Raw genomic sequence first — 27713 nt, 5'->3', positions numbered from 1 at the left:
CCAAGGCTCCACCCGTTCTCCAGGTAGTACAGACCTTCAGGGCCCGGGCCTTCGCCTGATGTTGTGCAACGCCAGGTCTGTAGTAAATAAAGCCCCCCTCATCTGTGATCTTTTTTACGAGGGGGGAGCGGACCTGGCGGGTATTACGGAGACCTGGTTGGGCCCAGAGGGAGAGGTCCCTCTGGTATAAATGTGCCCACCAGGTTTCCACGCATTCCATCAGCCAAGGTCACAGGGGAGGGGCGGGGGAGTAGCGGTTATTATTAGAGAAGGCCTTAGGCCGAGGGAGACCACTGTACCTCAGACAGCTGGTTGTGAGTCCCTCCTTGTGAAGTGGGGCCACGGGGTTCAGATGGGCTTGCTGATCACATACCTGGCTCCCTGCCACGTGGCGGCAGCCCTGCCCGAGCTACTCAACGTTATTGCCGCGGTGGTGGTTGATACCCCCAGACTTATGGTCATGGGGGATTTCAACCTGCCATCCGTGGGTGAGGCGTCTGAGGTGGCTCGGGAGTTCATGGCTTCCATGATGGCCATGGACCTGACCCAACTAATTCATGGCCCTACGCACACTGGGGGAAACACACTGGACTTGGTTTTTGTCTCTGGACAGTGGTTGAGTGATCTCGAGATAGGGGATATAGTCATCGAGCCCTTGTCATGGTCAGATCACTCGCTCCTTCGCCTTGACCTTCGAACCGTGGCACCCCGCTGCAGGGAGGTGGAACCGGTAAGATGGTACCGCCCCAGGCGCCTGATGGAACCTGATAGGTTCCAGATGGAGCTTGGGCCAATCCCGGAGGTTCTGGCTCATGCCTCATCTGGGGACCTAGTGGCCGCCTGGGATAGGGCGGCTGCTGGAGCCCTGGATCGAGTCGTGCCTTTGCGGCCTCTGACCCAGCACCGATCTCGCCTGGCTCCTTGGTTCACCGAGGAGCTGAGGGAGATGAAGCGCCAGAAAAGATGCCTAGAGAGCTGTTGGAGGGCTAGTCTTTCTGAATCAGACCGAACACTGGTAAGATCTCATATTAGGAGTTACCTAGTGGCAATAAAAGCAGCAAAATGTTCTCATTTTACTGCTCTTATTGCGTTATCAGATAATCGCCCGGCCACCCTGTTTAGGGCGACCCGCTCCCTGCTCCACCAGGAAGCACGGGAGGACCCGTTGGAGGGAAGAGCCGAGGATTTTGTTCAGTATCTGTATGACAAAATCACTCAGATTCGGGCAGGTCTGGACTCTGACGGGATAGATCCAGCGAGGGTGACGGAGACAGGTCTTGAGACTGTTATCTGGGATGAGTTTGATCCTGTGACCCCAGATGACATGGACAGGATTCTGGGTAGATTGAACGTGACCACATGTTTGTTGGACCCGTGTCCCTCCTGGTTAGTGCTGGCTTCCCGGGAGGTGACGCGAGGCTGGCTCCAGGGGATTATAAATGCTTCGTTGGGTGAGGGTGTCTTTCCCGCCGCCCTGAAAGAGGCGGTGGTAAGGCCTCTCCTCAAGAAGCCTTCCATGGACCCGGCAGTATTGGCTAATTATCGTCCAGTCTCCAACCTTTGCTTCGTTGTGAAGGTTGTTGAGAGTGTGGTTGCGCGACAGCTACCCCAGTACCTGGATGAAGCGTTGTATCTAGATCCGTTCCAGTCAGGCTTCAGACCTGGGTAGAGCATGGAAACGGCATTGGTCGCATTGGTTGATGATCTCTGGAGGGCTCGGGACAGGGGTTGTTCCTCTGTCCTGTTCCTGTTAAACCTCTCAGCGGCTTTTGATACCATCGACCTTGGTATCATGCTGCACCGGCTGGAAGGGTTGGGGGTGGGAGGCACCGTTTTATGGTGGTTCCCCTCCTTTCTCTCTGACCGGTCACAGTCTGTGTTGACAGGGGGGCAGAGATCGACGCCGAGGCCCCTTATATGTGGGGTGCCGCAGGGATCGGTTCTCTCGCCACTTCTGTTCAACATTTATGTAAAGCCGCTGGGCGAGATCATCTGTAGTTTCGGGGTGAAGTACCATCATTACGCTGACGACACCCAGCTGTACATCTCCACCCCGGACCACCCCAACGATGCCCTTGAAGTGATGTCCCGGTGCCTGGAGGCCATACGGATCTGGATGGGGAGAAACGGGCTCAGGCTCAATCCATCCAAGACTGAGTGGCTGTGGTTTCCGACGTCCCGATATAGTCAGCTGGCGCCATCGCTGGCTATTGGGGGCGAATCATTGGCCCCAACGGAAAGGGCTCGTAACTTGGGCGTCCTCCTGGAGTCACGGCTGTCTTTAGAAGAGCACTTGACGGTCGTGACCGGGAGGATTTTTCATCAGGTTCGCCTGATTCGCCAGTTGCGTCCCTTTCTAGATCGGGACTCGTTACGCACAGTCACTCATGCCCTCGTCACCTCTCGCCTGGACTATTGTAATGCTCTCTACATGGGGCTCCCCTTGAGGTGCACCCGGAGGCTCCAACTGGCGCAGAGTGCGGCCGCGCGGGTGGTTATGGGAGCAACATGGAGCTCCCATGTAACACCTCTCCTGCGCGAGCTGCACTGGTTCCTGGTGGTCTTCCGGGTGCGCTTCAAGGTTCTGGTTACCACCTTTAAAGCGCTCCATGGCTTAGGACCTGGTTATTTACGGGACCGCCTACTACCACCAACAGCCTCCCACTGACCAGTACGCTCCCACAGAGAGGGGCTCCTCCAGGTGCCGTCGGCCAAACAATGTCAGCTGTCAGCCCCTAGGGGGAGAGCCTTCTCTGTGGGGGCACCGACGATCTGGAATGAGCTCCCCCCAGAGATACGGAGGATTCCGGATCTGCGCACCTTCCGCCGCGAGTTGAAGACGCTTTTATATCATCAAGCTGGCCTCGCCTAAATCTTCTCCCTTTTAAGTGTAAATTTAAAATTTTTAATGTATTTTAAAATTATGGGTATTTTAAATTATGGGTATTAATTCAGCCAAATTTATTTAATTCATTTTATTTGATTTTAAATTTTGTATATCTATGTGTTTTATTTCATGGCTGTACACCGCCCTGAGTCCTTCGGGAGTAGGGCGGTATAGAAATTCAATAAAAATAAATAAATAAATAAATAAATAAATAAATAAATAAATAAATAAATAAATAAATGTCTTTGTTTTTCAAATCTGAGCTCTGTGTCAACAGTTCAGTTTTCTGGCTGAATACAGTCGTGCTTCCAATTCTGTCGTACAATTTAGTCTAACTCCTCAGAGAAAGCTCGTATTTGATAATTGTCTGTGTTTTTCTCTTTTCAGACCGTAGGGAATATGAATCTGTGTTTCTTTTGCAAATCTGAGTTCTGTGTCAACAGTTCTGTTTTCTGGCTGAATTGAGTCCTACTGCCAATTCTGAGATACAGCTTTCGTCTAACTCCTCAGGGAAAGCTCTTATTTGAAAATTGTTTGTGTTTTTCGCTTTTCAGACCATGTGGAACATGAACATGTTTGTCTTTGGCAAATCTGAGCTCTGTGTCAAAAGTTAAGCTTTCTGGCTGAGTTGAGTCCTACTGCAAATTCTGAGATACAGCTTTCGTCTAACTCCTCAGTAAAAGCTCGTGTTTGAAAATTGAATGTGTTTTTTGCTTTTCAGACCGTGGGTTACATGAATATATGTTTCTTTTGCCAATCTGAGCTCTGTGTCAAAAGTTAAGTTTTCTGGCTGAATTGAGTCCTACTGCCAATTATGAGATACAGCTTTCGTCTAACTTCTTAGCAAAAGCTCGTATTTGAAAATTGACCCTGTTTTTTGCTTTTCAGACAGTGGAGTAAATGAATATGTGTTTCTTTTGCAAATACGAGTTCCTTGTCAATAGTTTAGTTTTCTGGCTGAATTGAGTTGTACTGCCAATTCTGAAATACAATTTGGCCTAACTCCTCAAAGAAAGCTCGTGTTTGATAATTGAATGTGTTTTTCGCTTTTCAGAACATGGGGAATATGAATATTTGTTTGTTTTTTCAATCTGAGCTCTGTGTCAACAGTTCAGTTTTCTGACTGAATACAGTCGTGCTGCCAATTCTGAAATACAATTTAGTCTAACTCCTCAGAGAAAGCTCGTATTTGATAATTGAATGTGTTTTTCGCTTTCCAGACTGTGGGTAACATGAATCTGTGTTTCTTTTGCCAATCTGAGCTCTGTGTCAAAAGTTAAGTTTTCTGGCTGAATTGAGTCCTACTGCCAATTATGAGATACAGCTTTCGTCTAACTTATTAGCAAAAGCTCGTATTTCAAAATTGACCCTGTTTTTTGCTTTTCAGACAGTGGGGTACATGAATATGTATTTCTTTTGCACGTATGAGCTCTGTGTCAAAAGTTAAGCTTCCTGGCTAAGTTGAGTCCTACTGCCAATTCTGAGATACAGCTTTCGTCTAACTCCTCAAAGAAAGCTCGTATTTGATAATTGAATGTGTTTTTCGCTTTCCAGACCGTGGGTAACATGAATATGTGTTTCTTTTGCCAATCTGAGCTCTGTGTCAAAAGTTAAGTTTTCTGGCTGAACTGAGTCCTACTGCCAATTATCAGAAACAGCTTTGGTCTAACTCCTTAGCAAAAGATCGTATTTGAAAATTGACTTTGTTTTTCGCTTTTCAGACACTGGAGTAAATGAATATGTGTTTCTTTTGCAAATACGAGTTCCTTGTCAATAGTTCAGTTTTCTGGCTGAATACAGTCGTGCTGCCAATTCTGAAATACAATTTGGTCTAACTCCTCAAAGAAAGCTCGTATTTGATAATTGAATGTTTTTTTCGCTTTTCAGAACATGGGGAATATGAATATTTGTTTGTTTTTTCAATCTGAGCTCTGTGTCAACAGTTCAGTTTTCTGGCTGAATACAGTCGTGCTGCCAATTCTAAAATACAATTTCGTCTAACTCCTCAGAGAAAGCTCGTATTTGATAAAAGTATGTGTTTTTGGTTTTTTTTTGGTGGTGGGGAATATAAATATCTGTTTCTTTTGCAAATCTGAGCTATGTGTCAATAGTCAAATTTCCTGGCTGTGTTGACTCCTACTGCGACACAGCTTTGGTCTTACTCCTCAGGGAAAGATCATATTTGAAAATTGTTTATATTTTTCGCTTTTCAGACCGTGGGGAATATGAATCTGTGTTTGTTTTGCAAATCTGAGTTCTGTGTCAACAGTTCTGTTTTCTGGCTGAATTGAGTCCTACTGCCAATTCTGAGATACAGCTTTGGTCTAACGCCTTAGGGGAAAGCATGCATTTGAAAATTGAATGTGTTTTTCGCTTTTCAGAACGTGGGGAATATGAATATGTGTTTCTTTTGCAAGTATGAGCTCTGTGTCAAAAGTTAAGTTTTCTGGCTGAATTGAGTCGTACTGCCAATTCTGAAATACAATTTGCCCTAACTCCTCAAAGAAAGCTCGTGTTTGATAATTGAATGTGTTTTTCACTTTTCAGGACATGGGGAATATGAATATTTGTTTGTTTTTTAAATCTAAGCTCTGTGTCAACAGTTCAGTTTTCTGGCTGAATTGAGTTGTACTGCCAATTCTGAAATACAATTTGGCCTAACTCCTCAAAGAATGCTCGTGTTTGATAATTGAATGTGTTTTTCACTTTTCAGAACATGGGGAATATGAATATTTGTTTCTTTTTTAAATCTGAGCTCTGTGTCAACAGTTCAGTTTTCTGGCTGAATACGGTCGTGCTGCCAATTCTGAAATACAATTTAGTCTAACTCCTCAAAGAAAGCTCGTATTTGATAATTGAATGTGTTTTTCGCTTTCCAGACTGTGGGTAACATGAATCTGTGTTTCTTTTGCCAATCTGAGCTCTCTGTCAAAAGTTAAGTTTTCTGGCTGAATTGAGTCCTACTGCCAATTATGAGATACAGCTTTCATCTAACTTCTTAGCAAAAGCCCGTATTTGAAAATTGACCCTGTTTTTTGCTTTTCAGACAGTGGGGTACATGAATATGTGTTTCTTTTGCACGTATGAGCTCTGTGTCAAAAGTTAAGCTTCCTGGCTAAGTTGAGTCCTACTGCCAATTCTGAGATACAGCTTTCGTCTAACTCCTCAAAGAAAGCTCGTATTTGATAATTGAATGTGTTTTTCGCTTTCCAGACCGTGGGTAACATGAATATGTGTTTCTTTTGCCAATCTGAGCTCTGTGTCAAAAGTTAAGTTTTCTGGCTGAACTGAGTCCTACTGCCAATTATCAGAAACAGCTTTGGTCTAACTCCTTAGCAAAAGATCGTATTTGAAAATTGACCCTTTTTTTCGCTTTTCCAACAGTGGAGTAAATGAATATGTGTTTCTTTTGCAAATCCGAGTTCCTTGTCAATAGTTCAGTTTTCTGGCTGAATTGAGTTGTACTGCCAATTCTGAAATACAATTTGGCCTAACTCCTCAAAGAAAGCTCGTGTTTGATAATTGAATGTGTTTTTCGCTTTTCAGAACATGGGGAATATGAATATTTGTTTGTTTTTTAAAAATGAGCTCTGTGTCAACAGTTCAGTTTTCTGGCTGAATTACGGTCGTGCTGCCAATTCTGAAATACAGTTTAGTCTAACTCCTCAGAGAAAGCTCGTATTTGATAAAAGTATGTTTTTGGGTTTTTTAGGTGGTGGGGAATACAAATATCTGTTACTCTTGCAAATCTGAACTCTCTGTCAATAGTCAAATTTCCTGGCTTTGTTGACTCCTACTGCCAATTCTGAGATACAGCTTTGGTCTAACTCCTTAGCGAAAGCTCGTATTTGAAAATTGAATGTGTTTTTCGCTTTCCAGACAGTGGGGTACATGAATATGTGTTTCTTTTGCAAGTATGAGCTCTGTGACAAAAGTTAAGTTTTCTGGCTGAGTTGAGTCCTACTGCCAATTCTGAGATACAGCTTTCGTCTAACTCCTCAGGGAAAGCTCTTATTTGAAAATTCTTTGTGTTTTTCGCTTTTCAGACCATGTGGAACATGAACATGTTTTTCTTTGGCAAATCTGAGCTCTGTGTCAAAAGTTAAGCTTTCTGGCTGAATTGAGTCCTACTGCCAATTATGAGATACAGCTTTGGTCTAGCTCCTTAGGCAAAAGCTCGTATTTGAAAATTGACCCTTTTTTTCGCTTTTCAGACAGTGGAGTAAATGAATATGTGTTTCTTTTGCAAATCCGAGTTCCTTGTCAATAGTTCAGTTTTCTGGCTGAATTGAGTTGTACTGCCAATTCTGAAATACAATTTGGCCTAACTCCTCAGAGAAAGCTCGTATTTGATAAAAGTATGTTTTTGGGTTTCTTAGGTGGTGGGGAATACAAATATCTGTTTCTCTTGCAAATCTGAACTCTCTGTCAATAGTCAAATTTCCTGGCTTTGTTGACTCCTACTGCCAATTCTGAGATACAGCTTTGGTCTAACTCCTTAGCGAAAGCTCGTATTTGAAAATTGAACGTGTTTTTCGCTTTCCAGACAGTGGGGTACATGAATATGTGTTTCTTTTGCAAGTATGAGCTCTGTGTCAAAAGTTAAGCTTTCTGGCTTTGTTGAGTCCTACTGCCAATTCTGAGATACAGCTTTCGTCTAACTCCTCAGGGAAAGCTTTTATTTGAAAATTGAACGTGTTTTTCGCTTTTCAGACCATGTGGAACATGAACATGTTTGTCTTTGGCAAAGCTGAGCTCTGTGTCAAAAGTTAAGCTTTCTGGCTGAGTTGAGTCCTACTGCCAATTCTGAGATACAGCTTTCGTCTAACACCTCAGTGAAAGCTCGTTTTTGAAAATTGAATGTGTTTTTTGCTTTTCAGACAGTGGGGTACATGAATATGTGTTTCTTTTGCAAGTATGAGCTCTGTGACAAAAGTTAAGTTTTCTGGCTGAGTTGAGTCCTACTGCCAATTCTGAGATACAGCTTTCGTCTAACTCCTCAGGGAAAGCTCTTATTTGAAAATTCTTTGTGTTTTTCGCTTTTCAGACCATGTGGAACATGAACATGTTTTTCTTTTGCCAATCTGAGCTCTGTGTGAAAAGTTAAGTTTTCTGGCTGAATTGAGTCCTACTGCCAATTATGAGATACAGCTATGGTCTAGCTCCTTAGGCAAAAGCTCGTATTTGAAAATTGACCCTTTTTTTCGCTTTTCAGACAGTGGAGTAAATGAATATGTGTTTCTTTTGCAAATCCGAGTTCCTTGTCAATAGTTCAGTTTTCTGGCTGAATTGAGTTGTACTGCCAATTCTGAAATACAATTTGGCCTAACTCCTCAAAGAAAGCTCATGTTTGATAATTGAATGTGTTTTTCGCTTTTCAGAACATGGGGAATATGAATATTTGTTTGTTTTTTAAATATGAGCTCTGTGTCAACAGTTCAGTTTTCTGGCTGAATACGGTCGTGCTGCCAATTCTGAAATACAATTTAGTCTAACTCCTCAGAGAAAGCTCGTATTTGATAAAAGTATGTTTTTGGGTTTCTTAGGTGGTGGGGAATACAAATATCTGTTTCTCTTGCAAATCTGAACTCTCTGTCAATAGTCAAATTTCCTGGCTTTGTTGACTCCTACTGCCAATTCTGAGATACAGCTTTCGTCTAACTCCTCAGGGAAAGCTTTTATTTGAAAATTGAACGTGTTTTTCACTTTTCAGACCATGTGGAACATGAACATGTTTGTCTTTGGCAAATCTGAGCTCTGTGTCAAAAGTTAAGCTTTCTGGCTGAGTTCAGTCCTACTGCCAATTCTGAGATACAGCTTTCATCTAACACCTCAGTGAAAGCTCGTTTTTGAAAATTGAATGTGTTTTTTGCTTTTCAGACCGTGGGTAATATAATATATGTTTCTTTTGCCAATCTGAGCTCTGTGTCAAAAGTTAAGTTTTCTGGCTGAATTGAGTCCTACTGCCAATTATGAGATACAGCTTTGGTCTAACTCCTTAGCAAAAGCTCGTATTTGAAAATTGACCCTTTTTTTCGCTTTTCCAACAGTGGAGTAAATGAATATGTGTTTCTTTCGCAAATCCGAGTTCCTTGTCAATAGTTCAGTTTTCTGGCTGAATTGAGTTGTACTGCCAATTCTGAAATACAATTTGCCTAACTCCTCAAAGAAAGCTCGTGTTTGATAATTGAATGTGTTTTTCGCTTTTCAGACCATGTGGAACATGAATATTTGTTTGTTTTTTAAATATGAGCTCTGTGTCAACAGTTCAGTTTTCTGGCTGAATTACGGTCGTGCTGCCAATTCTGAAATACAATTTAGTCTAACTCCTCAGAGAAAGCTCGTATTTGATAAAAGTATGTTTTTGGGTTTTTTAGATGGTGGGGAATACAAATATCTGTTTCTCTTGCAAATCTGAACTCTCAGTCAATAGTCAAATTTCCTGGCTGTGTTGACTCCTACTGCCAATTCTGAGATACAGCTTTGGTCTAGCTCCTAATATGAGCTCTGTGTCAACAGTTCAGTTTTCTGGCTGAATACGGTCATGCTGCCAATTCTGAAATACAATTTAGTCTAACTCCTCAGAGAAAGGTCGTATTTGATAAAAGTATGTTTTTGGGTTTTTTAGGTGGTGGGGAATACAAATATCTGTTTCTTTTGCAAATCTGAACTCTCTGTCAATAGTCAAATTTCCTGGCTGTGTTGACTCCTACTGCCAATTCTGAGATACAGCTTTGGTCTAACTCCTTAGCGAAAGCTCGTATTTGAAAATTGAACGTGTTTTTCGCTTTTCAGAAAGTGGGGTACATGAATATGTGTTTCTTTTGCAAGTATGAGCTCTTTGTCAAAAGTTAAGCTTTCTGGCTTTGTTGAGTCCTACTGCCAATTCTGAGATACAGCTTTCGTCTAACTCCTCAGGGAAAGCTTTTATTTGAAAATTGAACGTGTTTTTCGCTTTTCAGACAATGTGGAACATGAACATGTTTGTCTTTGGCAAATCTGAGCTCTGTGTCAAAAGTTAAGCTTTCTGGCTGAGTTGAGTCTTACTGCCAATTCTGAGATACAGCTTTCGTCTAACACCTCAGGGAAAGCTCGTGTTTGAAAATTGAATGTGTTTTTTGCTTTTCAGACCGTGGGTTACATGAATATATGTTTCTTTTACCAATCTGAGCTCTGTGTCAAAAGTTAAGTTTTCTGGCTGAATTGAGTCCTACTGCCAATTATGAGATACAGCTTTGGTCTAGGTCCTTAGGCAAAAGCTCGTATTTGAAAATTGACCCTTTTTTTCGCTTTTCAGACAGTGGAGTAAATGAATATGTGTTTCTTTTGCAAATCCGAGTTCCTTGTCAATAGTTCAGTTTTCTGGCTGAATTGAGTTGTACTGCCAATTCTGAAATACAATTTGGCCTAACTCCTCAAAGAAAGCTCGTGTTTGATAATTGAATGTGTTTTTCGCTTTTCAGAACATGGGGAATATGAATATATGTTTGTTGTTTAAATCTGAGCTCTGTGTCAACAGTTCAGTTTTCTGGCTGAATATGGTCGTGCTGCCAATTCTGAAATACAATTTAGTCTAACTCCTCAGAGAAAGCTCGTATTTGATAAAAGTATGTTTTTGGGTTTTTTAGGTGGTGGGGAATACAAATATCTGTTTCTTTTGCAAATCTGAACTCTCTGTCAATAGTCAAATTTCCTGGCTTTGTTGACTCCTACTGCCAATTCTGAGATACAGCTTTGGTCTAACTCCTTAGCGAAAGCTCGTATTTGAAAATTGAACGTGTTTTTCGCTTTCCAGACAGTGGGGTACATGAATATGTGTTTCTTTTGCAAGTATGAGCTCTGTGACAAAAGTTAAGTTTCCTGGCTGAGTTGATTCCTACTGCCAATTCTGAGATACAGCTTTCATATACTCCTCAGGGAAAGCTCTTATTTGAAAATTCTTTGTGTTTTTCCCTTTTCAGACCATGTGGAACATGAACATATTTTTCTTTGGCAAATCTGAGCTCTTTGTCAAAAGTTAAGCTTTCTGGCTTTGTTGAGTCCTACTGCCAATTCTGAGATACAGCTTTCGTCTAACTCCTCAGGGAAAGCTTTTATTTGAAAATTGAACGTGTTTTTCGCTTTTCAGACCATGTGGAACATGAACATGTTTTTCTTTGGCAAATCTGAGCTCTGTGTCAAAAGTTAAGCTTTCTGGCTGAGTTGAGTCCTACTGCCAATTCTGAGATACCGCTTTCGTCTAACTCCTCAGGGAAAGCTCTTATTTGAAAATTCTTTGTGTTTTTCGCTTTCCAGACAGTGGGGTACATGAATATGTCTTTCTTTTTCAAGTATGAGCTCTGTGTCAAAAGTTAAGCTTTCTTGCTGAGTTGAGTCCTACTGCCAATTCGGAGATACAGCTTTCGTCTAACTCGTTAGCAAAAGCTCGTATTTGAAAATTGACCCTTTTTTTCGCTTTTTAGACAGTGGAGTAAATGAATATGTGTTTCTTTTGCAAATCCGAGTTCCTTGTCAATAGTTCAGTTTTCTGGCTTAATTGAGTTGTACTGCCAATTCTGAAATACAATTTGGCCTAACTCCTCAAAGAAAGCTCGTGTGTTTTTCGCTTTTCAGAACATGGGGAATATGATTATTTGTTTGTTTTTTAAATATGAGCTCTGTGTCAACAGTTCAGTTTTCTGGCTAAATATGGTCGTGCTGCCAATTCTGAAATACAATTTAGTCTAACTCCTCAGAGAAAGCTCGTATTTGATAAAAGTATGTTTTTGGGTTTTTTAGGTGGTGGGGAATACAAATATCTGTTTCTTTTGCAAATCTGAACTCTCTGTCAATAGTCAAATTTCCTGGCTGTGTTGACTCCTACTGCCAATTCTGAGATACAGCTTTGGTCTAACTCCTTAGCGAAAGCTCGTATTTGAAAATTGAACGTGTTTTTCGCTTTTCAGAAAGTGGGGTACATGAATATGTGTTTCTTTTGCAAGTATGAGCTCTTTGTCAAAAGTTAAGCTTTCTGGCTTTGTTGAGTCCTACTGCCAATTTTGAGATACAGCTTTCGTCTAACTCCTCAGGGAAAGCTTTTATTTGAAAATTGAACGTGTTTTTCGCTTTTCAGACCATGTGGAACATGAACATGTTTTTCTTTGGCAAATCTGAGCTCTGTGTCAAAAGTTAAGCTTTCTGGCTGAGTTGAGTCCTACTGCCAATTCTGAGATACAGCTTTCGTCTAACTCCTTAGCGAAAGCTCGTTTTGGAAATTGAACGTGTTTTTCGCTTTCCAGACAGTGGGGTACATGAATATGTCTTTCTTTTTCAAGTATGAGCTCTGTGTCAAAAGTTAAGCTTTCTGTCTGAGTTGAGTCCTACTGCCAATTCGGAGATACAGCTTTCGTCTAACTCCTTAGCAAAAGCTCGTATTTGAAAATTGACCCTTTTTTTCGCTTTTCAGACAGTGGAGTAAATGAATATGTGTTTCTTTTGCAAATCCGAGTTCCTTGTCAATAGTTCAGTTTTCTGGCTGAATTGAGTTGTACTGCCAATTCTGAAATACAATTTGGCCTAACTCCTCAAAGAAAGCTCGTGTGTTTTTCGCTTTTCAAAACATGGGGAATATGATTATTTGTTTGTTTTTTAAATATGAGCTCTGTGTCAACAGTTCAGTTTTCTGGCTGAATATGGTCGTGCTGCCAATTCTGAAATACAATTTAGTCTAACTCCTCAGAGAAAGGTCGTATTTGATAAAAGTATGTTTTTGGGTTTTTTAGGTGGTGGGGAATACAAATATCTGTTTCTTTTGCAAATCTGAACTCTCTGTCAATAGTCAAATTTCCTGGCTGTGTTGACTCCTACTGCCAATTCTGAGATACAGCTTTGGTCTAACTCCTTAGCGAAAGCTCGTATTTGAAAATTGAACGTGTTTTTCGCTTTTCAGAAAGTGGGGTACATGAATATGTGTTTCTTTTGCAAGTATGAGCTCTTTGTCAAAAGTTAAGCTTTCTGGCTTTGTTGAGTCCTACTGCCAATTCTGAGATACAGCTTTCGTCTAACTCCTCAGGGAAAGCTTTTATTTGAAAATTGAACGTGTTTTTCGCTTTTCAGACCATGTGGAACATGAACATGTTTTTCTTTGGCAAAGCTGAGCTCTGTGTCAAAAGTTAAGCTTTCTGGCTGAGTTGAGTCCTACTGCCAATTCTGAGATACAGCTTTCGTCTAACTCCTCAGGGAAAGCTCTTATTTGAAAATTCTTTGTGTTTTTCGCTTTTCAGACCGTGGGTTACATGAATATATGTTTCTTTTGCCAATCTGAGCTCTGTGTCAAAAGTTAAGTTTTCCGGCTGAATTGAGTCCTACTGCCAATTATGAGATACAGCTTTGGTCTAACTCCTTAGCAAAAGCTCGTATTTGAAAATTGACCCTTTTTTTCGCTTTTCAGACAGTGGAGTAAATGAATATGTGTTTCTTTTGCAAATCCGAGTTCCTTGTCAATAGTTCAGTTTTCTGGCTGAATTGAGTTGTACTGCCAATTCTGAAATACAATTTGGCCTAACTCCTCAAAGAAAGCTCGTGTGTTTTTCGCTTTTCAGAACATGGGGAATATGATTATTTGTTTGTTTTTTAAATATGAGCTCTTTGTCAACAGTTCAGTTTTCTGGCTGAATATGGTCGTGCTGCCAATTCTGAAATACAATTTAGTCTAACTCCTCAGAGAAAGCTCGTATTTGATAAAAGTATGTTTTTGGGTTTTTTAGGTGGTGGGGAATACAAATATCTGTTTCTTTTGCAAATCTGAACTCTCTGTCAATAGTCAAATTTCCTGGCTGTGTTGACTCCTACTGCCAATTCTGAGATACAGCTTTGGTCTAACTCCTTAGCGAAAGCTCGTATTTGAAAATTGAACGTGTTTTTCGCTTTTCAGAAAGTGGGGTACATGAATATGTGTTTCTTTTGCAAGTATGAGCTCTTTGTCAAAAGTTAAGCTTTCTGGCTTTGTTGAGTCCTACTGCCAATTCTGAGATACAGCTTTCGTCTAACTCCTCAGGGAAAGCTTTTATTTGAAAATTGAACGTGTTTTTCGCTTTTCAGACAATGTGGAACATGAACATGTTTGTCTTTGGCAAATCTGAGCTCTGTGTCAAAAGTTAAGCTTTCTGGCTGAGTTGAGTCCTACTGCCAATTCTGAGATACAGCTTTCGTCTAACACCTCAGGGAAAGCTCGTGTTTGAAAATTGAATGTGTTTTTTGCTTTTCAGACCGTGGTTTACATGAATATATGTTTCTTTTACCAATCTGAGCTCTGTGTCAAAAGTTAAGTTTTCTGGCTGAATTGAGTCCTACTGCCAATTATGAGATACAGCTTTGGTCTAGCTCCTTAGGCAAAAGCTCGTATTTGAAAATTGACCCTTTTTTTCGCTTTTCAGACAGTGGAGTAAATGAATATGTGTTTCTTTTGCAAATCCGAGTTCCTTGTCAATAGTTCAGTTTTCTGGCTGAATTGAGTTGTACTGCCAATTCTGAAATACAATTTGGCCTAACTCCTCAAAGAAAGCTCGTGTGTTTTTCGCTTTTCAGAACATGGGGAATATGATTATTTGTTTGTTTTTTAAATATGAGCTCTGTGTCAACAGTTCAGTTTTCTGGCTGAATATGGTCGTGCTGCCAATTCTGAAATACAATTTAGTCTAACTCCTCAGAGAAAGCTCGTATTTGATAAAAGTATGTTTTTGGGTTTTTTAGGTGGTGGGGAATACAAATATCTGTTTCTTTTGCAAATCTGAACTCTCTGTCAATAGTCAAATTTCCTGGCTGTGTTGACTCCTACTGCCAATTCTGAGATACAGCTTTGGTCTAACTCCTTAGCGAAAGCTCGTATTTGAAAATTGAACGTGTTTTTCGCTTTTCAGAAAGTGGGGTACATGAATATGTGTTTCTTTTGCAAGTATGAGCTCTTTGTCAAAAGTTAAGCTTTCTGGCTTTGTTGAGTCCTACTGCCAATTCTGAGATGCAGCTTTCGTCTAACTCCTCAGGGAAAGCTCTTATTTGAAAATTCTTTGTTTTTTTCGCTTTTCAGACCGTGGGTTACATGAATATATGTTTCTTTTGCCAATCTGAGCTCTGTGTCAAAAGTTAAGTTTTCTGGCTGAATTGAGTCCTACTGCCAATTATGAGATACAGCTTTGGTCTAGCTCCTTAGGCAAAAGCTCGTATTTGAAAATGAACACTTTTTTTCGCTTTTCAGACAGTGGAGTAAATGAATATGTGTTTCTTTTGCAAATCCGAGTTCCTTGTCAATAGTTCAGTTTTCTGGCTGAATTGAGTTGTACTGCCAATTCTGAAATACAATTTTGCCTAACTCCTCAAAGAAAGCTCGTGTTTGATAATTGAATGTGTTTTTCGCTTTTCAGAACATGGGGAATATGAATATATGTTTGTTGTTTAAATCTGAGCTCTGTGTCAACAGTTCAGTTTTCTGGCTGAATACGGTCGTGCTGCCAATTCTGAAATACAATTTAGTCTAACTCCTCAGAGAAAGCTCGTATTTGATAAAAGTATGTTTTTGGGTTTCTTAGGTGGTGGGGAATACAAATATCTGTTTCTCTTGCAAATCTGAACTCTCTGTCAATAGTCAAATTTCCTGGCTTTGTTGACTCCTACTGCCAATTCTGAGATACAGCTTTGGTCTAACTCCTTAGCGAAAGCTCGTATTTGAAAATTGAACGTGTTTTTCGCTTTCCAGACAGTGGGGTACATGAATATGTGTTTCTTTTGCAAGTATGAGCTCTGTGACAAAAGTTAAGTTTTCTGGCTGAGTTGAGTCCTACTGCCAATTCTGAGATACAGCTTTCATCTAACTCCTCAGGGAAAGCTCTTATTTGAAAATTCTTTGTGTTTTTCGCTTTTCAGACCATGTGGAACATGAACATATTTTTCTTTGGCAAATCTGAGCTCTGTGTCAAAAGTTAAGCTTTCTGGCTGAGTTGAGTCCTACTGCCAATTCTGAGATACAGCTTTCGTCTAACACCTCAGGGAAAGCTCGTGTTTGAAAATTGAATGTGTTTTTTGCTTTTCAGACCGTGGGTTACATGAATATATGTTTCTTTTACCAATCTGAGCTCTGTGTCAAAAGTTAAGTTTTCTGGCTGAATTGAGTCCTACTGCCAATTATGAGATACAGCTTTGGTCTAGCTCCTTAGGCAAAAGCTCGTATTTGAAAATTGACCCTTTTTTTCGCTTTTCAGACAGTGGAGTAAATGAATATGTGTTTCTTTTGCAAATCCGAGTTCCTTGTCAATAGTTCAGTTTTCTGGCTGAATTGAGTTGTACTGCCAATTCTGAAATACAATTTGGCCTAACTCCTCAAAGAAAGCTCGTGTTTGATAATTGAATGTGTTTTTCGCTTTTCAGAACATGGGGAATATGAATATATGTTTGTTGTTTAAATCTGAGCTCTGTGTCAACAGTTCAGTTTTCTGGCTGAATACGGTCGTGCTGCCAATTCTGAAATACAATTTAGTCTAACTCCTCAGAGAAAGCTCGTATTTGATAAAAGTATGTTTTTGGGTTTCTTAGGTGGTGGGGAATACAAATATCTGTTTCTCTTGCAAATCTGAACTCTCTGTCAATAGTCAAATTTCCTGGCTTTGTTGACTCCTACTGCCAATTATGAGATACAGCTTTGGTCTAGCTCCTTAGGCAAAAGTTCGTTTTGGAAATTGAACGTGTTTTTCGCTTTCCAGACAGTGGGGTACATGAATATGTCTTTCTTTTTCAAGTATGAGCTCTGTGTCAAAAGTTAAGCTTTCTTGCTGAGTTGAGTCCTACTGCCAATTCGGAGATACAGCTTTCGTCTAACTCCTTAGCAAAAGCTCGTATTTGAAAATTGACCCTTTTTTTCGCTTTTCAGACAGTGGAGTAAATGAATATGTGTTTCTTTTGCAAATCCGAGTTCCTTGTCAATAGTTCAGTTTTCTGGCTGAATTGAGTTGTACTGCCAATTCTGAAATACAATTTGGCCTAAATCCTCAAAGAAAGCTCGTGTGTTTTTCGCTTTTCAGAACATGGGGAATATGATTATTTGTTTGTTTTTTAAATATGAGCTCTGTGTCAACAGTTCAGTTTTCTGGCTCAATATGGTCGTGCTGCCAATTCTGAAATACAATTTAGTCTAACTCCTCAGAGAAAGCTCGTATTTGATAAAAGTATGTTTTTGGGTTTTTTAGGTGGTGGGGAATACAAATATCTGTTTCTTTTGCAAATCTGAACTCTCTGTCAATAGTCAAATTTCCTGGCTGTGTTGACTCCTACTGCCAATTCTGAGATACAGCTTTGGTCTAACTCCTTAGCGAAAGCTCGTTTTGGAAATTGAACGTGTTTTTCGCTTTCCAGACAGTGGGGTACATGAATATGTCTTTCTTTTTCAAGTATGAGCTCTGTGTCAAAAGTTAAGCTTTCTTGCTGAGTTGAGTCCTACTGCCAATTCGGAGATACAGCTTTCGTCTAACTCCTTAGCAAAAGCTCGTATTTGAAAATTGACCCTTTTTTTTCGCTTTTTAGACAGTGGAGTAAATGAATATGTGTTTCTTTTGCAAATCCGAGTTCCTTGTCAATAGTTCAGTTTTCTGGCTGAATTGAGTTGTACTGCCAATTCTGAAATACAATTTGGCCTAACTCCTCAAAGAAAGCTCGTGTGTTTTTCGCTTTTCAGAACATGGGGAATATGATTATTTGTTTGTTTTTTAAATATGAGCTCTGTGTCAACAGTTCAGTTTTCTGGCTGAATATGGTCGTGCTGCCAATTCTGAAATACAATTTAGTCTAACTCCTCAGAGAAAGCTCGTATTTGATAAAAGTATGTTTTTGGGTTTTTTAGGTGGTGGGGAATACAAATATCTGTTTCTTTTGCAAATCTGAACTCTCTGTCAATAGTCAAATTTCCTGGCTGGGTTGACTCCTACTGCCAATTCTGAGATACAGCTTTGGTCTAACTCCTTAGCGAAAGCTCGTATTTGAAAATTGAACGTGTTTTTCGCTTTTCAGAAAGTGGGGTACATGAATATGTGTTTCTTTTGCAAGTATGAGCTCTTTGTCAAAAGTTAAGCTTTCTGGCTTTGTTGAGTCCTACTGCCAATTCTGAGATGCAGCTTTCGTCTAACTCCTCAGGGAAAGCTCTTATTTGAAAATTCTTTGTGTTTTTCGCTTTTCAGACCATGTGGAACATGAACATGTTTTTCTTTGGCAAATCTGAGCTCTGTGTCAAAAGTTAAGCTTTCTGGCTGAGTTGAGTCCTACTGCCAATTCTGAGATACAGCTTTCGTCTAACTCCTCTGGGAAAGCTCTTATTTGAAAATTCTTTGTTTTTTTCGCTTTTCAGACCGTGGGTTACATGAATATATGTTTCTTTTGCCAATCTGAGCTCTGTGTCAAAAGTTAAGTTTTCTGGCTGAATTGAGTCCTACTGCCAATTATGAGATACAGCTTTGGTCTAGCTCCTTAGGCAAAAGCTCGTATTTGAAAATGAACACTTTTTTTCGCTTTTCAGACAGTGGAGTAAATGAATATGTGTTTCTTTTGCAAATCCGAGTTCCTTGTCAATAGTTCAGTTTTCTGGCTGAATTGAGTTGTACTGCCAATTCTGAAATACAATTTTGCCTAACTCCTCAAAGAAAGCTCGTGTTTGATAATTGAATGTGTTTTTCGCTTTTCAGAACATGGGGAATATGAATATATGTTTGTTGTTTAAATCTGAGCTCTGTGTCAACAGTTCAGTTTTCTGGCTGAATACGGTCGTGCTGCCAATTCTGAAATACAATTTAGTCTAACTCCTCAGAGAAAGCTCGTATTTGATAAAAGTATGTTTTTGGGTTTCTTAGGTGGTGGGGAATACAAATATCTGTTTCTCTTGCAAATCTGAACTCTCTGTCAATAGTCAAATTTCCTGGCTGTGTTGACTCCTACTGCCAATTCTGAGATACAGCTTTGGTCTAACTCCTTAGCGAAAGCTCGTTTTGGAAATTGAACGTGTTTTTCGCTTTCCAGACAGTGGGGTACATGAATATGTCTTTCTTTTTCAAGTATGAGCTCTGTGTCAAAAGTTAAGCTTTCTTGCTGAGTTGAGTCCTACTGCCAATTCGGAGATACAGCTTTCGTCTAACTCCTTAGCAAAAGCTCGTATTTGAAAATTGACCCTTTTTTTCGCTTTTCAGACAGTGGAGTAAATGAATATGTGTTTCTTTTGCAAATCCGAGTTCCTTGTCAATAGTTCAGTTTTCTGGCTGAATTGAGTTGTACTGCCAATTCTGAAATACAATTTGGCCTAACTCCTCAAAGAAAGCTCGTGTGTTTTTCGCTTTTCAGAACATGGGGAATATGATTATTTGTTTGTTTTTTAAATATGAGCTCTGTGTCAACAGTTCAGTTTTCTGGCTCAATATGGTCGTGCTGCCAATTCTGAAATACAATTTAGTCTAACTCCTCAGAGAAAGCTCGTATTTGATAAAAGTATGTTTTTGGGTTTTTTAGGTGGTGGGGAATACAAATATCTGTTTCTTTTGCAAATCTGAACTCTCTGTCAATAGTCAAATTTCCTGGCTTTGTTGACTCCTACTGCCAATTCTGAGATACAGCTTTGGTCTAACTCCTTAGCGAAAGCTGGTATTTGAAAATTGAACGTGTTTTTCGCTTTCCAGACAGTGGGGTACATGAATATGTGTTTCTTTTGCAAATCCGAGTTCCTTGTCAATAGTTCAGTTTTCTGGCTGAATTGAGTTGTACTGCCAATTCTGAAATACAATTTGGCCTAACTCCTCAAAGAAAGCTCGTGTGTTTTTCGCTTTTCAGAACATGGGGAATATGAATATATGTTTGTTGTTTAAATCTGAGCTCTGTGTCAACAGTTCAGTTTTCTGGCTGAATACGGTCGTGCTGCCAATTCTGAAATACAATTTAGTCTAACTCCTCAGAGAAAGCTCGTATTTGATAAAAGTATGTTTTTGGGTTTCTTAGGTGGTGGGGAATACAAATATCTGTTTCTCTTGCAAATCTGAACTCTCTGTCAATAGTCAAATTTCCTGGCTTTGTTGACTCCTACTGCCAATTCTGAGATACAGCTTTGGTCTAACTCCTTAGCGAATGCTCGTATTTGAAAATTGAACGTGTTTTTCGCTTTCCAGACAGTGGGGTACATGAATATGTGTTTCTTTTGCAAGTATGAGCTCTGTGACAAAAGTTAAGTTTTCTGGCTGAGTTGAGTCCTACTGCCAATTCTGAGATACAGCTTTTGTCTAACTCCTCAGGGAAAGCTCGTGTTTGAAAATTGAATGTGTTTTTTTGCTTTTCAGACCGTGGGTTACATGAATATATGTTTCTTTTGCCAATCTGAGCTCTGTGTCAAAAGTTAAGTTTTCGGGCTGAATTGAGTCCTACTGCCAATTATGAGATACAGCTTTGGTCTAGCTCCTTAGGCAAAAGCTCGTTTTGGAAATTGAACGTGTTTTTCGCTTTCCAGACAGTGGGGTACATGAATATGTCTTTCTTTTTCAAGTATGAGCTCTGTGTCAAAAGTTAAGCTTTCTTGCTGAGTTGAGTCCTACTGCCAATTCGGAGATACAGCTTTCGTCTAACTCCTTAGCAAAAGCTCGTATTTGAAAATTGACCCTTTTTTTCGCTTTTCAGACAGTGGAGTAAATGAATATGTGTTTCTTTTGCAAATCCGAGTTCCTTGTCAATAGTTCAGTTTTCTGGCTGAATTGAGTTGTACTGCCAATTCTGAAATACAATTTGGCCTAACTCCTCAAAGAAAGCTCGTGTGTTTTTCGCTTTTCAGAACATGGGGAATATGATTATTTGTTTGTTTTTTAAATATGAGCTCTGTGTCAACAGTTCAGTTTTCTGGCTCAATATGGTCGTGCTGCCAATTCTGAAATACAATTTAGTCTAACTCCTCAGAGAAAGCTCGTATTTGATAAAAGTATGTTTTTGGGTTTTTTAGGTGGTGGGGAATACAAATATCTGTTTCTTTTGCAAATCTGAACTCTCTGTCAATAGTCAAATTTCCTGGCTGTGTTGACTCCTACTGCCAATTCTGAGATACAGCTTTGGTCTAACTCCTTAGCGAAAGCTCGTTTTGGAAATTGAACGTGTTTTTCGCTTTCCAGACAGTGGGGTACATGAATATGTCTTTCTTTTTCAAGTATGAGCTCTGTGTCAAAAGTTAAGCTTTCTTGCTGAGTTGAGTCCTACTGCCAATTCGGAGATACAGCTTTCGTCTAACTCCTTAGCAAAAGCTCGTATTTGAAAATTGACCCTTTTTTTCGCTTTTTAGACAGTGGAGTAAATGAATATGTGTTTCTTTTGCAAATCCGAGTTCCTTGTCAATAGTTCAGTTTTCTGGCTGAATTGAGTTGTACTGCCAATTCTGAAATACAATTTGGCCTAACTCCTCAAAGAAAGCTCGTGTGTTTTTCGCTTTTCAGAACATGGGGAATATGATTATTTGTTTGTTTTTTAAATATGAGCTCTGTGTCAACAGTTCAGTTTTCTGGCTGAATATGGTCGTGCTGCCAATTCTGAAATACAATTTAGTCTAACTCCTCAGAGAAAGCTCGTATTTGATAAAAGTATGTTTTTGGGTTTTTTAGGTGGTGGGGAATACAAATATCTGTTTCTTTTGCAAATCTGAACTCTCTGTCAATAGTCAAATTTCCTGGCTGGGTTGACTCCTACTGCCAATTCTGAGATACAGCTTTGGTCTAACTCCTTAGCGAAAGCTCGTATTTGAAAATTGAACGTGTTTTTCGCTTTTCAGAAAGTGGGGTACATGAATATGTGTTTCTTTTGCAAGTATGAGCTCTTTGTCAAAAGTTAAGCTTTCTGGCTTTGTTGAGTCCTACTGCCAATTCTGAGATGCAGCTTTCGTCTAACTCCTCAGGGAAAGCTCTTATTTGAAAATTCTTTGTGTTTTTCGCTTTTCAGACCATGTGGAACATGAACATGTTTTTCTTTGGCAAATCTGAGCTCTGTGTCAAAAGTTAAGCTTTCTGGCTGAGTTGAGTCCTACTGCCAATTCTGAGATACAGCTTTCGTCTAACTCCTCTGGGAAAGCTCTTATTTGAAAATTCTTTGTTTTTTTCGCTTTTCAGACCGTGGGTTACATGAATATATGTTTCTTTTGCCAATCTGAGCTCTGTGTCAAAAGTTAAGTTTTCTGGCTGAATTGAGTCCTACTGCCAATTATGAGATACAGCTTTGGTCTAGCTCCTTAGGCAAAAGCTCGTATTTGAAAATGAACACTTTTTTTCGCTTTTCAGACAGTGGAGTAAATGAATATGTGTTTCTTTTGCAAATCCGAGTTCCTTGTCAATAGTTCAGTTTTCTGGCTGAATTGAGTTGTACTGCCAATTCTGAAATACAATTTTGCCTAACTCCTCAAAGAAAGCTCGTGTTTGATAATTGAATGTGTTTTTCGCTTTTCAGAACATGGGGAATATGAATATATGTTTGTTGTTTAAATCTGAGCTCTGTGTCAACAGTTCAGTTTTCTGGCTGAATACGGTCGTGCTGCCAATTCTGAAATACAATTTAGTCTAACTCCTCAGAGAAAGCTCGTATTTGATAAAAGTATGTTTTTGGGTTTCTTAGGTGGTGGGGAATACAAATATCTGTTTCTCTTGCAAATCTGAACTCTCTGTCAATAGTCAAATTTCCTGGCTGTGTTGACTCCTACTGCCAATTCTGAGATACAGCTTTGGTCTAACTCCTTAGCGAAAGCTCGTTTTGGAAATTGAACGTGTTTTTCGCTTTCCAGACAGTGGGGTACATGAATATGTCTTTCTTTTTCAAGTATGAGCTCTGTGTCAAAAGTTAAGCTTTCTTGCTGAGTTGAGTCCTACTGCCAATTCGGAGATACAGCTTTCGTCTAACTCCTTAGCAAAAGCTCGTATTTGAAAATTGACCCTTTTTTTCGCTTTTCAGACAGTGGAGTAAATGAATATGTGTTTCTTTTGCAAATCCGAGTTCCTTGTCAATAGTTCAGTTTTCTGGCTGAATTGAGTTGTACTGCCAATTCTGAAATACAATTTGGCCTAACTCCTCAAAGAAAGCTCGTGTGTTTTTCGCTTTTCAGAACATGGGGAATATGATTATTTGTTTGTTTTTTAAATATGAGCTCTGTGTCAACAGTTCAGTTTTCTGGCTCAATATGGTCGTGCTGCCAATTCTGAAATACAATTTAGTCTAACTCCTCAGAGAAAGCTCGTATTTGATAAAAGTATGTTTTTGGGTTTTTTAGGTGGTGGGGAATACAAATATCTGTTTCTTTTGCAAATCTGAACTCTCTGTCAATAGTCAAATTTCCTGGCTTTGTTGACTCCTACTGCCAATTCTGAGATACAGCTTTGGTCTAACTCCTTAGCGAAAGCTCGTATTTGAAAATTGAACGTGTTTTTCGCTTTCCAGACAGTGGGGTACATGAATATGTGTTTCTTTTGCAAATCCGAGTTCCTTGTCAATAGTTCAGTTTTCTGGCTGAATTGAGTTGTACTGCCAATTCTGAAATACAATTTGGCCTAACTCCTCAAAGAAAGCTTGTGTGTTTTTCGCTTTTCAGAACATGGGGAATATGAATATATGTTTGTTGTTTAAATCTGAGCTCTGTGTCAACAGTTCAGTTTTCTGGCTGAATACGGTCGTGCTGCCAATTCTGAAATACAATTTAGTCTAACTCCTCAGAGAAAGCTCGTATTTGATAAAAGTATGTTTTTGGGTTTCTTAGGTGGTGGGGAATACAAATATCTGTTTCTCTTGCAAATCTGAACTCTCTGTCAATAGTCAAATTTCCTGGCTTTGTTGACTCCTACTGCCAATTCTGAGATACAGCTTTGGTCTAACTCCTTAGCGAATGCTCGTATTTGAAAATTGAACGTGTTTTTCGCTTGCCAGACAGTGGGGTACATGAATATGTGTTTCTTTTGCAAGTATGAGCTCTGTGACAAAAGTTAAGTTTTCTGGCTGAGTTGAGTCCTACTGCCAATTCTGAGATACAGCTTTTGTCTAACTCCTCAGGGAAAGCTCGTGTTTGAAAATTGAATGTGTTTTTTTGCTTTTCAGACCGTGGGTTACATGAATATATGTTTCTTTTGCCAATCTGAGCTCTGTGTCAAAAGTTAAGTTTTCGGGCTGAATTGAGTCCTACTGCCAATTATGAGATACAGCTTTGGTCTAGCTCCTTAGGCAAAAGCTCGTTTTGGAAATTGAACGTGTTTTTCGCTTTCCAGACAGTGGGGTACATGAATATGTCTTTCTTTTTCAAGTATGAGCTCTGTGTCAAAAGTTAAGCTTTCTTGCTGAGTTGAGTCCTACTGCCAATTCGGAGATACAGCTTTCGTCTAACTCCTTAGCAAAAGCTCGTATTTGAAAATTGACCCTTTTTTTCGCTTTTCAGACAGTGGAGTAAATGAATATGTGTTTCTTTTGCAAATCCGAGTTCCTTGTCAATAGTTCAGTTTTCTGGCTGAATTGAGTTGTACTGCCAATTCTGAAATACAATTTGGCCTAACTCCTCAAAGAAAGCTCGTGTGTTTTTCGCTTTTCAGAACATGGGGAATATGATTATTTGTTTGTTTTTTAAATATGAGCTCTGTGTCAACAGTTCAGTTTTCTGGCTCAATATGGTCGTGCTGCCAATTCTGAAATACAATTTAGTCTAACTCCTCAGAGAAAGCTCGTATTTGATAAAAGTATGTTTTTGGGTTTTTTAGGTGGTGGGGAATACAAATATCTGTTTCTTTTGCAAATCTGAACTCTCTGTCAATAGTCAAATTTCCTGGCTGTGTTGACTCCTACTGCCAATTCTGAGATACAGCTTTGGTCTAACTCCTTAGCGAAAGCTCGTTTTGGAAATTGAACGTGTTTTTCGCTTTCCAGACAGTGGGGTACATGAATATGTCTTTCTTTTTCAAGTATGAGCTCTGTGTCAAAAGTTAAGCTTTCTTGCTGAGTTGAGTCCTACTGCCAATTCGGAGATACAGCTTTCGTCTAACTCCTTAGCAAAAGCTCGTATTTGAAAATTGACCCTTTTTTTCGCTTTTTAGACAGTGGAGTAAATGAATATGTGTTTCTTTTGCAAATCCGAGTTCCTTGTCAATAGTTCAGTTTTCTGGCTGAATTGAGTTGTACTGCCAATTCTGAAATACAATTTGGCCTAACTCCTCAAAGAAAGCTCGTGTGTTTTTCGCTTTTCAGAACATGGGGAATATGATTATTTGTTTGTTTTTTAAATATGAGCTCTGTGTCAACAGTTCAGTTTTCTGGCTGAATATGGTCGTGCTGCCAATTCTGAAATACAATTTAGTCTAACTCCTCAGAGAAAGCTCGTATTTGATAAAAGTATGTTTTTGGGTTTTTTAGGTGGTGGGGAATACAAATATCTGTTTCTTTTGCAAATCTGAACTCTCTGTCAATAGTCAAATTTCCTGGCTGTGTTGACTCCTACTGCCAATTCTGAGATACAGCTTTGGTCTAACTCCTTAGCGAAAGCTCGTATTTGAAAATTGAACGTGTTTTTCGCTTTTCAGAAAGTGGGGTACATGAATATGTGTTTCTTTTGCAAGTATGAGCTCTTTGTCAAAAGTTAAGCTTTCTGGCTTTGTTGAGTCCTACTGCCAATTCTGAGATGCAGCTTTCGTCTAACTCCTCAGGGAAAGCTCTTATTTGAAAATTCTTTGTGTTTTTCGCTTTTCAGACCATGTGGAACATGAACATGTTTTTCTTTGGCAAATCTGAGCTCTGTGTCAAAAGTTAAGCTTTCTGGCTGAGTTGAGTCCTACTGCCAATTCTGAGATACAGCTTTCGTCTAACTCCTCTGGGAAAGCTCTTATTTGAAAATTCTTTGTTTTTTTCGCTTTTCAGACCGTGGGTTACATGAATATATGTTTCTTTTGCCAATCTGAGCTCTGTGTCAAAAGTTAAGTTTTCTGGCTGAATTGAGTCCTACTGCCAATTATGAGATACAGCTTTGGTCCAGCTCCTTAGGCAAAAGCTCGTATTTGAAAATGAACACTTTTTTTCGCTTTTCAGACAGTGGAGTAAATGAATATGTGTTTCTTTTGCAAATCCGAGTTCCTTGTCAATAGTTCAGTTTTCTGGCTGAATTGAGTTGTACTGCCAATTCTGAAATACAATTTTGCCTAACTCCTCAAAGAAAGCTCGTGTTTGATAATTGAATGTGTTTTTCGCTTTTCAGAACATGGGGAATATGAATATATGTTTGTTGTTTAAATCTGAGCTCTGTGTCAACAGTTCAGTTTTCTGGCTGAATACGGTCGTGCTGCCAATTCTGAAATACAATTTAGTCTAACTCCTCAGAGAAAGCTCGTATTTGATAAAAGTATGTTTTTGGGTTTCTTAGGTGGTGGGGAATACAAATATCTGTTTCTCTTGCAAATCTGAACTCTCTGTCAATAGTCAAATTTCCTGGCTTTGTTGACTCCTACTGCCAATTCTGAGATACAGCTTTGGTCTAACTCCTTAGCGAAAGCTCGTTTTGGAAATTGAACGTGTTTTTCGCTTTCCAGACAGTGGGGTACATGAATATGTCTTTCTTTTTCAAGTATGAGCTCTGTGTCAAAAGTTAAGCTTTCTTGCTGAGTTGAGTCCTACTGCCAATTCGGAGATACAGCTTTCGTCTAACTCCTTAGCAAAAGCTCGTATTTGAAAATTGACCCTTTTTTTCGCTTTTCAGACAGTGGAGTAAATGAATATGTGTTTCTTTTGCAAATCCGAGTTCCTTGTCAATAGTTCAGTTTTCTGGCTGAATTGAGTTGTACTGCCAATTCTGAAATACAATTTGGCCTAACTCCTCAAAGAAAGCTCGTGTGTTTTTCGCTTTTCAGAACATGGGGAATATGATTATTTGTTTGTTGTTTAAATCTGAGCTCTGTGTCAACAGTTCAGTTTTCTGGCTGAATACGGTCGTGCTGCCAATTCTGAAATACAATTTAGTCTAACTCCTCAGAGAAAGCTCGTATTTGATAAAAGTATGTTTTTGGGTTTCTTAGGTGGTGGGGAATACAAATATCTGTTTCTCTTGCAAATCTGAACTCTCTGTCAATAGTCAAATTTCCTGGCTTTGTTGACTCCTACTGCCAATTCTGAGATACAGCTTTGGTCTAACTCCTTAGCGAAAGCTCGTTTTGGAAATTGAACGTGTTTTTCGCTTTCCAGACAGTGGGGTACATGAATATGTCTTTCTTTTTCAAGTATGAGCTCTGTGTCAAAAGTTAAGCTTTCTTGCTGAGTTGAGTCCTACTGCCAATTCGGAGATACAGCTTTCGTCTAACTCCTTAGCAAAAGCTCGTATTTGAAAATTGACCCTTTTTTTCGCTTTTCAGACAGTGGAGTAAATGAATATGTGTTTCTTTTGCAAATCCGAGTTCCTTGTCAATAGTTCAGTTTTCTGGCTGAATTGAGTTGTACTGCCAATTCTGAAATACAATTTGGCCTAACTCCTCAAAGAAAGCTCGTGTGTTTTTCGCTTTTCAGAACATGGGGAATATGATTATTTGTTTGTTTTTTAAATATGAGCTCTGTGTCAACAGTTCAGTTTTCTGGCTCAATATGGTCGTGCTGCCAATTCTGAAATACAATTTAGTCTAACTCCTCAGAGAAAGCTCGTATTTGATAAAAGTATGTTTTTGGGTTTTTTAGGTGGTGGGGAATACAAATATCTGTTTCTTTTGCAAATCTGAACTCTCTGTCAATAGTCAAATTTCCTGGCTTTGTTGACTCCTACTGCCAATTCTGAGATACAGCTTTGGTCTAACTCCTTAGCGAAAGCTCG

The sequence above is a fragment of the Pituophis catenifer genome, unplaced genomic scaffold, assembly GCF_029215685.1.
Source record: "Pituophis catenifer annectens isolate HBS135680 unplaced genomic scaffold, rPitCat1.0.hap2 SCAF_8, whole genome shotgun sequence".
Lineage (NCBI taxonomy): Eukaryota > Metazoa > Chordata > Lepidosauria > Squamata > Colubridae > Pituophis > Pituophis catenifer.
Note: the sequence above shows the minus strand (reverse complement) of the source record.